The 15,062-nt window shown below is 38.1% G+C and overlaps 1 protein-coding gene and 1 pseudogene across 2 annotated transcripts in view; both read left to right on the top strand.

Annotated features, from left to right (window-relative positions):
* PDE4D (phosphodiesterase 4D) overlaps positions 1–15,062 on the top strand; it is a 441,471-nt gene that overhangs the window by 183,284 nt on the left and 243,125 nt on the right. The gene's annotated exons all lie outside the window — the stretch shown is intronic.
* On the top strand, positions 1,830–2,489 carry LOC147526337 (uncharacterized; annotated as a pseudogene).

Genomic DNA, 15,062 nt, shown 5'->3' with positions numbered 1-15,062 from the left:
TTATCTGAAGGATGAGTTAATGTCTACACAAAGTTCATGGCAGTGGAAAAAGAGAACATAGGAATCCTCCTCATTCTTCTGGAATCGTGCTGGTCTTTTGTGTTTAAAAATTACTGAAGCATGAAATAACTTACTGTTGCTCCCAATGGCACCTTTTTTTTTTTTTTGACTCAAAGAAAATCATTGTCAGCATTTAGATGAGATTGCTCCAAACCATAAGCAGCATTTAATGGCAGAAAAAATGGAATCTCTCCAAGGGTAGAAAAATGCTAGCAAGATTAATTTGATCTATTATAAAGGTAGGGGAATTATTTAAGAAAAATAATCTTATATGTGAGAATATAGAAATAAAGTCAAGCTGACTACCTGTTCTTTTCTTTTGCATACTGTCGTGGTTTTTTTGGACTGAGGGTCGAGACAAGAACCGAAAGGGAGCACCCACCAACCATGGTCTCGGGCAAAACATGACTCAGGCTTTCTTAATAAAACAAAACAATTTATTAACAGTTACTAAACAAAAGACAAAAGGGAACGAAACCGGTTACTTGAGAGGAGAAAGAGAAAACAAGGCCAGATCTTAAAACAACACCTCCCCACCCCCTATTTTCCTTTCGTTCCTGGCTCTGCCTTCCCCCCAGCGGCGCAGGGAGACAGGGAATGGGGGAGTACAGGTCAGTTCATCCATGTTGTTCACTGCCGCTCCTTTCTTAAAGGAGGAGGAGTCTTTACACCATTTTTCCCTTGCTTCGGTGGATCCCCTACGCACAAAGAAAAAGTCCCCAAACTTTTCCAAAGTAAGTCCTGCCCGGAGGATTGCAATCCTCCCCATGGATCGCACCAGTTCGGGCTTTACCAGTCTCGGCCTCTTAGGGAGCTGCTGCCACTCGCGTCGGCGTGGGTCGTCCCACGGTCTCCAGATGCCTCCACGACCTCGTCGTGCATTCCATGCCCCATTATCAACAGTACCTGGTCGCGCATCCCCTGCTCCACGACCTCTCCTGGGCTCAGGCATCTCCTTCCCGACGTGGGTTTCTCCACGGGCCACGAGTGGGTCTCTGCTCCGCCGAGTACACCCTGGCTGCAGGGGGGCCGCCTGCCATCTCACACCGATTTGCAAGGGAAGCCTCAGCTCCAGTACACCTCCTCCTGCTCCATCTTTGCTGACCCGGTCGTTGTGGTTGTCTTCTCTTAGATATTAATCCTCTCTGGGGAAGCTCGGCCCGGCGGGCACCCCGGGAGTGGGGCGCTTACCGAGTCCCCCATGCGGCTCCCCCGGCGCCATCTTGAGCACATGGCGCCGGCCCGGGCCCGAGCGGCCGCTCGGCTGGGAGCCGGGAGCGAGGGCAGCGCCCTCCTGCTCTCTCCTCGCTCCTGAGCAAAGAGCCCTTTTCCCGCCCCTTTGTCGCAACTTAAATAGGGCAATTCGCAGAGGCACCAATTTGGCTCAACCCCCCGGGGGGGATGGGACTCAGATCTGGTGGCACAGGGAGCAAATCCCCTCCCCTGCCACCAGAACACCCCCCCCACACATCAAACTATCACACATACTAATGTATTTAAGAGGGGATCAGGAAGTAATTCTCCACTCTGTTTAAATGAAAAAATTATTGTCTAGCTCAGAGTTCGAAGGAAATACTTTTTTATCTTTCTTTGAAGTATCCTGTCATTAGTACCCTTTCTTAGATCGTCAGGATGCAATTTGGACATGCAGTTTGGAAATTCTTATGGCTTTATAACATTGAATTATAAATATGTCTCAAATGCTGTGTTCTAAAACAAAAAGCAGTTTTTGTTTATATATATCATTGTTTATATCTGTAAAAGTCTCTATGGGAGTACTGGTGGATGAGAAGCTCAACATGAGCTGGCAATGTGCGCCCACAGCCCAGAAAGCCAGTTGTGTCCTGGGCTGCATCAAGAGAAGTGTGGCCAGCAGGTCAAGGGAGGTGATTCTGCCCCTCTATTCTGCTCTCGTGAGACCCCACCTCAAATACTGCGTTCAGCTGTGGGATCCCCAGTATAGGAAAGACATGAAGCTGTTGGAGCAGGACCAGAGAAGGGCCACAAAAATAATCTCAGAGCTGAAACACCTGTCCTGTGAAGACAGATGGAGAGAGCTGGGATCGTTCAGCCTGGAGAAGAGAAGGCTTCGGGGAAACCTTATTGTGGCCTTTCAGTACTTAAAGGGAGCTTCTAAGAAGGATGGGGTCAGAGTTTGTAGTAGGACCTGTAGCAACAGGACAAGGAGTAATGGTTTTAAACTAAGAGATTTAGATGAGATATAAGAAGAAATTTTTTATGATGAGGGTGGTGAAACACTGGAACAGGTCTCCCAGAGAGGTGGTGGATGCCCCATCCCTGGAAACATTCAAGGTCAGGTTGGACGGGGCTCTAAGCAACCTGAACTGGTTGAAGATGTTGCTGCTCACTGCAGAGTGGTTGAACTAGATGCTCTTCAAAGGTCCCTTCCAACCCAAACAATTCTATGATTCTGATTCTGTGATATAGATATGTATATACCTGTGCTGATGTCTAAACCTGTAGGTCCAGTTGCAGGATCATGGTTTTTCCGAGCACACAGTACAGTTTTCAGATTAAAACTTCATGGGGTTTTGCTTCTTTCCACTTGCTCTGTTGAATGCAGATAAAAGCTAATGGAACTTGGTAGGTGAACAAAAGATGAAGGCAGCAGCAGCACAGCAGCACTGTGTTTCATTGTGCTTTGGGATGTTTCTTTTTAAGCATTGAGGGAGAAATAGATTAATTTCCTATTTGTGATATGTAATCCATAGAAATTTAATGTGAACTCCAACAAGAGTGAAGAAATACTACGAATTTCACTGCCTTTTTCTTCCAACAACTTGCCATGTTTCTGTCTTAGAAGTATCAGATTATTTGCCCTGCTTTGAGCAGGGAGGCTGGACTAGGTGATCTCCAAAGCTTCCTTCCTACTAAACTATCCTGAGTTCTGTGTACATGAACTAAAAGAAGCAACAAAGTGCATAAAGTATTAAATAAAACTTCTGCCAAAGACAGATGATTCCTAGTTTCTGAGTTTTTTCCTGAGAAATTGAAGACAGAAAACAGATAATCATCTGTTAATCTTTTTACTCACATTATAGATTCTAGTTCATATATATGTTCTTTGAATGTAAATTTGCAGAAGGGTTAAAATCTTTATCAAAATGTGGTGAAGAATGTTTCAGATTGTAAATCTTGAATGTAAATGCAATTGTCTTCTAGATGCCTTAGTATCAAGAGACATCAGAAACTGCAGATGGATTCTTTTGGGTACTCTAATTACTGACACTTGATAGAGAAAAGCTCTGTACAACTTTCAGTATTGCATTTTATTTTGGTATATAATGAAGTGCCAGCTATTAGAAACATACTTCTCTCAGGCTTCTATAGACAAATTTAAGAACAAATAAGTGAAGTGATTTGTAACCGAAGTTATGAGGTCTCGCTGGGTAGAAACAAGAACTGAACCCAGATTTCCTAGCTTACAGTCACAGACTTCCATAGGAAAGTCACACTTCAGAGGAGAAAATCGTATCTAATTACTTTCAAAACAAAGTTTCAAGTGAAGTACTGAGAAATGAGAATATGTCCATATAAAGGTAGTTTCTGCTAACTCAGTTCATCTTGAGTGTGGGTGTTATTCTGAAGTCTTTAACTACATGAACATTATGTTTTATATGATTCTCTCTATGACCAAATAGTGAAGAAATTGTATTTATTTTTATTTAAAAATTATAGAGTCCAATTGTGGCCGAAGGCAAGCTTCATTCATCATGATAATGTAATGCAATGTAATATTCTGTTGCCACCAGGGAAGATGCGTTATTGAATTCTGTTATTACATTGTCAGGTTTCTGCATGACCTAAAAAATATCTAAGCATGCCTGTAAAGAGGTACAATAATAGTAATTAGTAATTTTACACTAATCATGTTGATAATAGACATTTTCTTGTCCAAAGACATTTTCTGCTTCTTATCTTATCCCATTCTAAGAAAATTACTTAATATTTCATATTAATTTAAAATTTTGCATATTGCAGAACCAAGAAGAAAGTAGTGAAAATGAGCTTACTGTAGACTAGCTAATCTCTAGAGAGTTTAATTTTGATATGTTTTGCTACTCAGAAATCAGTTTGCATATTTTTTTATAGCGCTGATTACCTTGTTGAGGCAGAACAATATATGTTGCTCACTGAATTCAGTAGATCTAGACAAATGTGCACCTGTTTATATTTAATTTGTGCTGTATACAGATGCAACATTGACTATTGATTATTGCAATGTATAGATCAGAAATTGTAATAGAATTATTATCTTATAAATCTAAGCAATGTGTTTACAAGACATTTATTACAGAAAAATCTAATATTTTTAGTAAATATGATGTTAAAATATTTATAACTCTATGTTGCTAGTAATTAACACTACTCTGGGATACTCAAAGTGATAGTACTGAATGTCACTGTTGAATTAATTGTACACAGGTACAACTGTAAATGTTTTCTTGCCAATCATTATTGCTATATTACTGACTTCTCTGGGTAACTTTACATCATGCAAAGCTGTATGAATTTTGGATTCTGTGCAAAAAGTAATGCATCTTAGCTGAACATTTTATTATTTTGCTATTGAGAATAAATTTGATGCATTATTCAGTCACGAAAAAATAACAGAATTTAAAGTCTGTACTTAAGATGTAAAAAAATTCATAGCAAATGAAAACAACAAAAAAGGTATGTGGTAAGCCCCTAGAATTAAGGATCTTTTCTGCTTATATTTTTGCATAGTTACCCACAAAATAATTAGCAAGTGGTGCTGTAAAGACATTAAAAATAATTTGTTGTTCTTAATTTATATTCACAATTGTCTTAAGGAATGCTTATCAATTCTTATATGAATGATACTCCATGATACAGTACTTTTCAAGATCCAATGTTTCTGGAGTTGCTAACAGCTTGAAATTAGGGTGGGCATAAAGAAGAATTGACTGGCCATAGATGGGAATATCAATTGCAGAACTAGTGTGTTAGCAATGTGTCATGACCTAAACTTTTGAAGGATCTGTTTATGTAGCTCTCGTTAAACAGTGAGCTGATTTGTCTCATATTGTAAGGAAATTTTAGGTTATCAGTTGTTACGTTTGGTCTGTTGCACTAGATAGCATGCATCACAGACTTGTTGGTTCAACTAGAAATTATGGGAATTAATTCTTCTGTGCGTGTCTGTCCTTTCTTGCCGAGTGTTTCCAAAGTTGCATGTAGCTGCTCGCCCCTTCTTAGGCACGTTCCTGAGAAATGCTCTCACCCATTAAGAGTAACATAGCAGCAGTTTCTCATATAAAAGTTCCTGATCCTGCCTGTGTTAATATTATTGGGTAAAAGGATACAGACATTATCAATAAATAAGCAATAATAAGAAAAGATAGTGTCTGTGGAAGAGGATGATACCTAGCATTACCAGATCAGCCATACCTTTCTATGTGTGTTCTTTGCCTTTAACAAACGTAAGGCAATTTGTGTTATCTTGATCATCTTTCACTGATGTCATTACCCATTTTTCGTAACTTCTGTGAATAACACAGCATTTTCATTGTCATAGCAACTTTTGAAATCCTTAAATATAATGTATCACAAGTTTGAAATGCAGTCCTATTCAACTGCAAAGTATATCAGAAATGTCATACTGGTCATGTCTTTTTACTAGATTAGTCAGGTAGTATTATGCACAAGGTATTACATAATCTTAAAAGAAGAGCTATCAGATCAGGCTCTCAGCTACTTATATTCGTTTTCCAGAGGTATGTTTTTCATTGTAATGTTTGGAGACTATTAGAATTATAACTACCAAACTCTCTCTTTAACTATTAGGGAGGTTGTAAGGAGAGGAATTGTAGTGGTGAAGAGGACAGAGCAGCAGTAGGTAGAAGGCAACTCAATATTACAGCTTCTCCATGATCCTTTAAATAGTCTCTTTAAAACACGTTTTCTACTATAGCCATCATGGTTCCAGATTATGTGATTTAGAAGCCTGCATAAATTTCAAGTGGGAGCACATTAAGGTATGCTTATAGTTAATGCTCAGAGACATAGATATGGATGTGGTGTGTTCAGGAGGTGAAAACTCATCGCTGCTTTATCTCACCTGTTAGTCGTGGGAAGCAGGCTTTCTGAAAGGGCCTCATCTTCCTGGTGTCAGAGCTGTTGAACAAGCAGGATGAGCAGATGCAGCCAGGACTGAAACTCCCAGTCACTCCACATGGTATCATCAGATCCCTGCAGGACCTGCTGCAGATGCAGTGCTGGCAAAGCAACCTGCTGCTGCCCTGGCTCTCTAGGGAGTCATTCCTGAGGGTGCTGTTTGGACAAGAAGGATAGCGACTGCCCTGCCTTCTGTTGATGGGAAGTCTCTTCTCGGCGATGCAGCTGCAGGATCTTCACCGGTTTCTTTTTCAGGATGGGGCAGAGATAATTTTGCAAATAGTTACAGGCATCTCTCTCTCTCCTCGTGCTTTTATTACCATCCCCCCACAGTGTTTGCATTCCCCAGAGCTTGGCCAGAAGAGGAAGCCTGAGAGCACTCCTTGGCCACTTCATTCCCAAATCCAGTAACTTAGTGCAGCTCGCTTCCAGCAGCCACTGTAGTGAGTCTCTGCACTGAAGTGGCTCACGGCACTCGCGTATTCCAGTTCAACAGCTTCTGACTGGAAACAGCAACCTCTCTCGGGACGACAGGGATACCTTGCTGAGTGACCTGGGAGGGTAGAGGAAATAGGCTACTGAACAAAAGCAAAAGTCACAGCCATTTGCTAAGCGTGTGCATGTCCATGTCCTAAATGTTTAAGTAGCATTCCCAAATGGACAAGTATGAAGGCGGTGAATTTATGCAAAAGTAAGGAAAGAAAAGTGTGCGGAAGAGGAAAAGTATGGGGAGGAAAAAAGAGGGAAGAGAACAGTTTTGGGTGGTAAAAATATTGTAGTAGACAGCAGTAAACATATTTTCCTCATGATGAAAACACATGTGACATTAGACCCTAAATGTCTCTCCTGTTGTCATTAGTTTCAGAGTGGGCATCTTTGATCTTGTTCTCTAAGAAGAACAAACAAAAAGAGAATAGAGGAGACGCAATGCTCTGCATATGATGGCAGTGCCATATAGCAATCCATTTTCAAATATTCATTATGCAGGTATTTTTACTCTGCAGTCTAGTGAGAAGCAAATTATGCTTCTTCATCTGGTATTGAGCTTTTCTACAAAAGGGCTAAGAGGATTTCAGTGCATTTCAGGGGGAGGAAAATAAATTGCTCCAGATTTCTGCTTGTCCTTATAATTCTTCTCCCAGCTGTGACTTTAATTAGGAGTTCTGCAAAAGCGCCACAGAGAGTCTAGCCATCAATGCCAAGATTTGAACATTATAAATGTACGCTGGTCTTGCGTGTAAAGAAAATAGGTTTATAAAGATGGAACTTGGTTTTAAAGTTTTGGACTTCATGAAGATGTCCATTGTAATATTTAAACTATCAGAGAAGCTAATTTAAACTATGAGAGAAGCTGATCCTTCAATTTTCCCTCTGTGGACTGAAAAACATACAAATACAGCCCTGCCTAATGCTTCCAGGATATCTGTACCTGTTACATGGCATTGAGAAGCATGGCTGGCTGACAAAATAGGTAATTACAGACAGACATTATGAAATAACATATTTAATCTCTTATAATACTAAGTAAATATAGCAAGAAATAATATTTTTGTTAATATACTTAATATTATACTCTAGTTCTGTTCTTATGTGTCATTTTCACAATGTTCCTTTCACCAGACCCTCTTAGGAAAGAATGTAGTCTGGCCCTGAATCCACACACACAAGCCGCAGTAAGAAAAGTTTACAGATGTTTCAAAATTGTCACAGGAATTAAAAAAGTAAATCTCAAATGGATTAGATTAGAAAAGATCAAAAGCAAGTATCAATTTACACATCTAAGGAGCACAATGAATACACTGATAACACTGTTCCTTAGGAAGTGTTTATTCCCTTTCCTGAGTGGCAAAACTGTTTTATAACATGGTACACAATGAAACAGGAAATGTTTAACAATACTTATGTGTTTAGAACATGCGTTTGTAAATTAATTTCTTAGTTTGGAGAGAGTTGTCCATGGAGCACTTGGGCTGCACAAAAAGTGATGGCAATAAGGAAGCTGTTATTTTTAAGCATAGAAAATAAAATTCAGTCCTGTTGTGGGGAGGGAACAGAGTGATGCCTACAGCTGATGGATGCATAGTGGCACATCAAGGAAAGGCAAAGGTATAAAGGATGCTCTGGCTTTCTCATTTCTTTTCTCTTTCTGTAAAACTAGATTATTAGTAGTTGTAACTACAGAGGTCGAATCACCAATTCATAAAATAATTTAGCTTGAAAGGTTCTCTGGAAGCTGTCTCATCTAATCCTCTGCTGATATTTGATGAAGTTTCCCAGGGCCTTCACCAGTGAAGCTTTGAGCTACTCCAGGAGTAGAGATTTCACAACAATTTTGGGCAGCTGGTTTCTGTTTTTAACCGTCATCATTGTGAAGAATTTTTTTTCCCCCTTTATATCTATTCAGAATATTACTTTGTGTAAACTGCGACTGTTGTTTCTTGTCCTTTCTCCATGAATGGCTGAGAAAAGTCTGGCTCTACCTCTGCATATCCTTCCTGTAGATATTTGAATACCATAATTATATCTCTCTCCCCTTATCCATGCTATCCAGACCCAGTTGCCTTGACATTCCTAACCATGTGTCTCAGAAAGACAGTCATCCATTCAACTCTCACCAGTTTCCTAGTGTCAATGGAAAATTTCTGTGCCCTCTCCATTAATGCTCTGAAGTGCAGCCTGGCAGACAAGCTAATAAGCCCCACCAAGAAAGAAAATACATTAACCTGGGCTTGACTTTGTCCAAGACAATTACATAGCACAGATTTCCAGCTTCCTCCTGGTCCTAGGGCAGCTAGCAGAAGCTGTGACAGCGCACGACACCCAGGAGTGCATGGATTGTTGCTGCTGTGGTGGGAGGTGTCATTCAACAAGCAAACCTACAGCTCTGTCTGAAGCTGGCATCCCTTGAAGGTTTGGCTGTTTGAAAATCACAAATGTTCTAGCTTTACACGTAACAGCTGTAGCCTTTGTAGCTAAAAAGGGAAGGAGGACGTAATTAAAGCTGAACCAGTTACCCTGAAACCCTTTCGGTTGGGCGACATATGGAATTCTCTTCCTTTTCTAAAAACTGTTTTGCAGCACTTTTATCACTGAAGCAAGTGTAAGGAGAGAAGGAGATAGATGATGCTATTTTGGGATAGCAGAGAGAGATGTGTGCCTTGTTTTCATCGTCTGGGTCTGAGGAATTATCTAAAGCTATTCGTGCTGCTTGGCAGAGTTAGCTATACCCGTCACTAGTAAAACGTGCATTTATGTGCTGTCTTAATGTGTTATAACAGAAAAAAAAACTTCAAAATGAAATTTTTTTACTAACTGCTGAATTTTCTTATTTGTTAATATGAAAATATTTCTCATAGCATTTGTCACAGGTATTTTCTTACGATTTTCTTATTTCTGCTGTCCCCTAAGGGCAATAGAATAGCTGTCATGAAAGCAAAAGAAGTGTCTTAGAAACATGTTTTGAAAAATAGTGAAAAATGTAACAACCTACAGATGTAAAACATGAGTGTCGGTAGTCAGCTTCTCCTGATTATAACTATTATTAGCTTTCATATACTGAGGTGTTTAATTAGTAATGTTAATTTCTTCAGTCAGTTAAGATCCTCATCAGCCTGTTTCTGCTGAACACTGTACCTATCTCCAGAAAGTATTTCTGCCCTTTTTTTCCCTAAGAGTTATGTCCAACATAGAAGTCAATTTTGTAACAGCTCTAAATTAAGTCTAATAAAAGGTTCTTTACCATACTTTTTCTGTTAGAATTTTATTATTAATTTCTTTTTCTAAATTATTAGGTGAAACTATTCAGAATAGAAAAAAAAGATGGCGTTTTTATTACAAGATAGTTATGGCATTTGTAAGAATGTGTCATACACACACGATTGCTAACATGCAGATTGTAAGACCTCTAACAAACAAATATGGTGATTTGACAGTAATGCAAAATACAGATTCATCTACAGTGAGACTATGATAAAAACCCTGGCTGATGCACATAATGAATTGTTTTCTTCTCCCCTCACCTTTTCAGAGATCTCATGTCAGGGTGCTTTTTTTATTTGTTTAGAGTAGTAAATGCCACAGTTTGTGACAGTCACCTGATGGCCAGTATTCTAAACAGTTTCTCAGGTGTTAGAATGATTACTCTCTTGAGAAGGAATGGATTTAGGAAGCAAGTTCAGATCCTGTTCACAGCAGTCTGATCAGCTCGAAGGCAGGCAAGTAACTTTTCCTCTCAGGTATTCTCCAGTTTTGCACCTGTCCTTCAGTAACATCTGGATTGATGTGTGCTTGGGAGTCCCATTAACTGTGACTGGTTGACAGTATCGAGAGGAAGCAGATAGTGAAGCAGATGAAGCACCAGGGGGTGATTCTGATTTTTGCTGAGGAAGAGATCATCAAAAGCAGGCCAGAAAAATGATGAACAGAAAAGCATGGAGGGGTGTTTTACAGTAGCAACGACTTCTAACATGTGTCAGATCCATTTGTATAGCTTTGTATTCCTCATGAGGCTCTTCGGTGTCGCTTCTAGACTGAGCATTCAGCTATTCATTAATAATATTTTCATCGTAATTCTGCTGAAAGTATAATGGCTTGGAAATTCAGTAGCACTGAAAAATAGGGCTTTATTCTTTGGTTTTACTTTTTTTAGGTTGTGGGGTTTTTATGGCAGAGAACCTCCCTGTGTATACAAGTAAGGTGACAGAATATATGCTTTTAGACTACTGAAGATTATATTTTTTAAAACATTTTTTATCTACTGTTTATTGTTAGCAGTATTTGGATAAACTACTAGAGAGAAACACAGTTCTGAGCACTGGTAAAATTTCTGTTGGTCAAGTCACATTTTAAATGCAGGACATTCTTGTTTCCTCTGACATAGTTCTTCCTATAATTCAAGTTATTTTTATAATCTTTTTGTGTCGTCTGAATTTATGGCACAGAATTTTTTTATGAAACTAAGTAGCAAAAGAACTTTAGAAATCATAAAATGCCTGCAATAATTAATTTTTAATGTCTAAAATGTGATATATCAATGTGCATAATAGCTGTAAAACAACATTCTATGAAGATCTGAGAATTCACATTTTACTCACATGTTTTAATGTTAGTAAACATGGTAATATTCAATAATACTAAAGACTAATTTTAAACTCAACTGCACAAAAATATGTGTTGGCATTTAATTTTGCAGTTGCTAATGGAAATAAAAATTTATACCAGATTGTCCACAGAAAAAGAGAAATATGTTGTACAGAAGCTGTCAAATTTAAGTGCTGTATCAAATATTAAATATTCTAAAAGATTTATTAATAAACAGTGCCTGTAAGAAAGAAGATTCATAACAAAATTTGGAAATAATTTTGAATATCAAATAAGTAAAGTGTCCTTATATATATATTTATGTGCTACGTTCATGTTCATGATGCAGTGACATGAAAAAATTAGCATTGATACCTAAACAGAAACAATTCATTTTCCTAATGCTTCTGTAAATACTTGGATGTGCTAATGATGTAAGTAAAAATTGTAAGCTTCCATGTTCTAATAATTCCCTTTTTAATGTTGTGTTTTCTAGGTAAGTACTCTCTGTATTCTTCTTCATTAAACTGATGGAAAACCTAAACATTCCTCTCTGCCTTCTCGAAGTGCAACAAAAGAGGTAAAAACCAAGACTACAAAATTAAAGGGCCATTTGGTAAGAATTCACTTTGGTTTACATGCTCATCTACTTTATATTTAGAGGAATATGACTGTTACAAGGGATTAGTTTGTGTGGAATTGGTGAGAGAAGAGAATCTGATTACAGCAACTGTTCATGAAACGTTCATTGCACTTGCTGGCTGCCCAGGTGAACTGCGGGCAGCACTCCTTCCTCTCTGTGGTCCAGAATCACGTTATTGATGTAAAGGGTTTTTATTTCCTAAAAGGTTGAAATAGAGTGTAGCCAGCGAGTTTAGATGGCAGAAATCTCTATGTTTGGCAATTATTTGGATCATATCAAAGATGGAAGGAATTGCCCTTTTGGGAAGAGGGTTAGATGAGGTAGCTGAAGTGGTGGTGATGCTCTATTATTAAATAAAATTTGATCTTTCTTCCTTGAAGGGGAAAAAGGCAAGAGCAAACAAAAGAAAGAAGTGAAAAGTATGGAAAAGTGCAGTTAACCGTGGTTCCTTGCAGTTTTTCTTACAACTATTTGATGAAGCAATCTTGGGTAAAACAGATGGCCTTCTGAGCTTCTCCAAAATCTGACTATCCTGTGCTGAATTGAAGCTATCTATGATGTTACTGATAGCTTGCATTGTAGTTACAGAAATGCAGCATGCACCCTTAGGCAACTAGAACTGATTGGTTTTAGTTAAAAGGCCAAGAAGCAGAAAAAGAGGAACAGAGTAGCAGGAGACTGAAAAAAAAAAAAAAAGATAATTACATGGAAAATTACACAAGTGAAGGTTCTTGCTGCAGAAACATGAATCTTGCAGTCTGATGCTTTTCAGGACCTAACCAAAGATGTTGAAAGTGGTAATGTCACATGGTGAGGCCCTCTGTTCTTTCCAAATGTGAGCTTTGAAAGCTTAGTGGTGCTGTAGAGGATTCCAGGGGCCCTGAACATGACATCTCATCCATCTGCTTGTCCTTTCTTGTACCAGTATCAAACTGTGGATCGCCCAAGACTGGTACTGGCTTAGGAAACTATACGTGCTTCATTGAAAAACGCAAGATCTGGGGCTTGGCAGCCATTAAAGCTTTTCTGACACATGACTGAAAAATAATTATTGATATTAATCATGCATGAATTTTAGTTTGCCTAGTTATTCTCTGCGTACATTAAATTGCCCTGTGCTTGCATTCACACACATACAGAGACACAGTATTTAAGTATTTCCCTCATTTTAAAGAATGATTTATTCAGCTTTTCAGTAACCAAAGATGTTCAGATATAGAGGAATATTGCCTTAAATGGTTACAGTTTTCTGAAAATGTCTATTTTTAATGCAAACTTTTTTTGTCTATAATACATAGTTAAATTATTCAATCCACTTATTAAAATAAAATATTCTTCCAAATTAAAAAAAAAAAGTGTAAAGGAACAACAGTAACAACAAATCAAAAGCCACATGTGCTCTATCTTTTCACATTTAATGTGTTCTTTTTATGGCACTTGATGAAGTTTTCTTTCATGAATCTACATGGCTACTCTATATTGAGATCTTTAAAACATCTGTATTTGTTCTGAGAATATTAGGGAGGCTAATACTGGCTAAAATTATAATAAAGACATAATTTTAAAGCATTTCAGAATAGATATCATAGTTCAGGTGTATAGGAGGTAACATGCTTCAGGAAAACTGAATGAATATTGGTATGGAATGCCTATTAAATCAACCTGTAGAGGGCAATATGGTGGTTTAGGCATAGCGAAATGTATGTGGCTGTCATAGGAAAATGACAAAGCTCCTTAAGACTTCGTTATAAGTAGTTTAAAAGCTCATGTGAAATATCTACTCTTACTATATTTTGCTTCTCATAATACTAAAATAATATATCTTATTCTACGTTGTCATGGAACAGAAACTGTCTTGCTCAGTGATTTAAAAAAAAAAATCTTTTAACTCCGTAATTCTAGAAAGGAAAAAAAAAAGCAATACAGCCCTGTAAAGCTTTTGATACATGAAGAAATACACTGTCTCACAATATTTGCCTTCAAAATAATGCATTGCGTGTAAAAGGAGAAGATTAATGTGTGTTAAAATATATATTAAAAAAAACCCCTGTGACTATGTGTCCGTTTCCTACAATTTTAAACTTCTCATTTAAAACACTTTTTGGGGGAGAGGAGTGAGTCCCACAATACAGTAAAAATCAAGTGTGAGACATGGGTCTGGCAAACCTTGCACTTTTTGTATAAGCACATTTCGTAGTGCTGAGTGCTTTCTTATAGAAAATAAGGTTTAATCTGACTTTTTTGAGTCTTTTTACAAGGAGCTCATTGAGAACTGGCTGCTGCTATCCCTGAATTACCATCCTCAGAGCACAAATAATAGAACTGTTCAGAAAGAGGTCTCTAAGAGGAAATGAATTGGAGCTTGGAAAGTAGAATTGGGGGGGGATTGTACCATGCAAAACAAAGAAACAGGCATATTTCAGATAAGGTCTTCTATTTATGTGTGCAGGGACCATTCACCTGTGCTAACTGTATTATTTAGGTAATTGCACGCACTATCTTACAGTATCTTGTGCATGCACAAGTGATAGTGCTGAGAAATGGCAGAAATGTACTTGTGTGCTTGTAAACACAGACCAAACTAAACTAAATGCAGCCTTGCTTTGGAGTTTTGTTTTGTTTTTTTCTTTTTTTTAACCTAATCTCTTTTGGTTTTAAATATTGACGTTTTACCTGGAATAGTTCTGGCCACTTCTACTGTTTTTCTAACATGTTTTGTCAAACCAATTTAATATGCAGCTGTTCTTTCTGATAGAGGAAGACTGCATGCAAATCATGTCTTTAGTAGCAGTCTTACTGACTTAGAAGCTTGAGTATTAGAATTTTTTAATGAAACTTTTCTTGTCTAGCATACAGTGGGCTTTTACTGGGTTTTCAATGTATTTCCCTTGTCATTTCTGCACTTGCTGCATTATGGTGCAGGCACAGAATGAAGCACTAAAAATGTGTTCTTCGAAAGAGCAAATAACATATCTTATAACAGGCTGTTATAAGAAGTAAAGCTGTGTACTCATACAGCTAGGAGCATAGTAGATCGTAATATTAGAACAAATGTGCTAATAAAAGAGACGTGGTCATGGGTAGTGTGTGCTACAGCTGATGACAGCAGAAATGAAAATGT

This window comes from Tauraco erythrolophus, chromosome Z, assembly GCF_009769465.1.
Source record: "Tauraco erythrolophus isolate bTauEry1 chromosome Z, bTauEry1.pri, whole genome shotgun sequence".
NCBI classification, from domain to species: domain Eukaryota; kingdom Metazoa; phylum Chordata; class Aves; order Musophagiformes; family Musophagidae; genus Tauraco; species Tauraco erythrolophus.
This window is presented reverse-complemented; position numbering and strand designations above follow the sequence as displayed.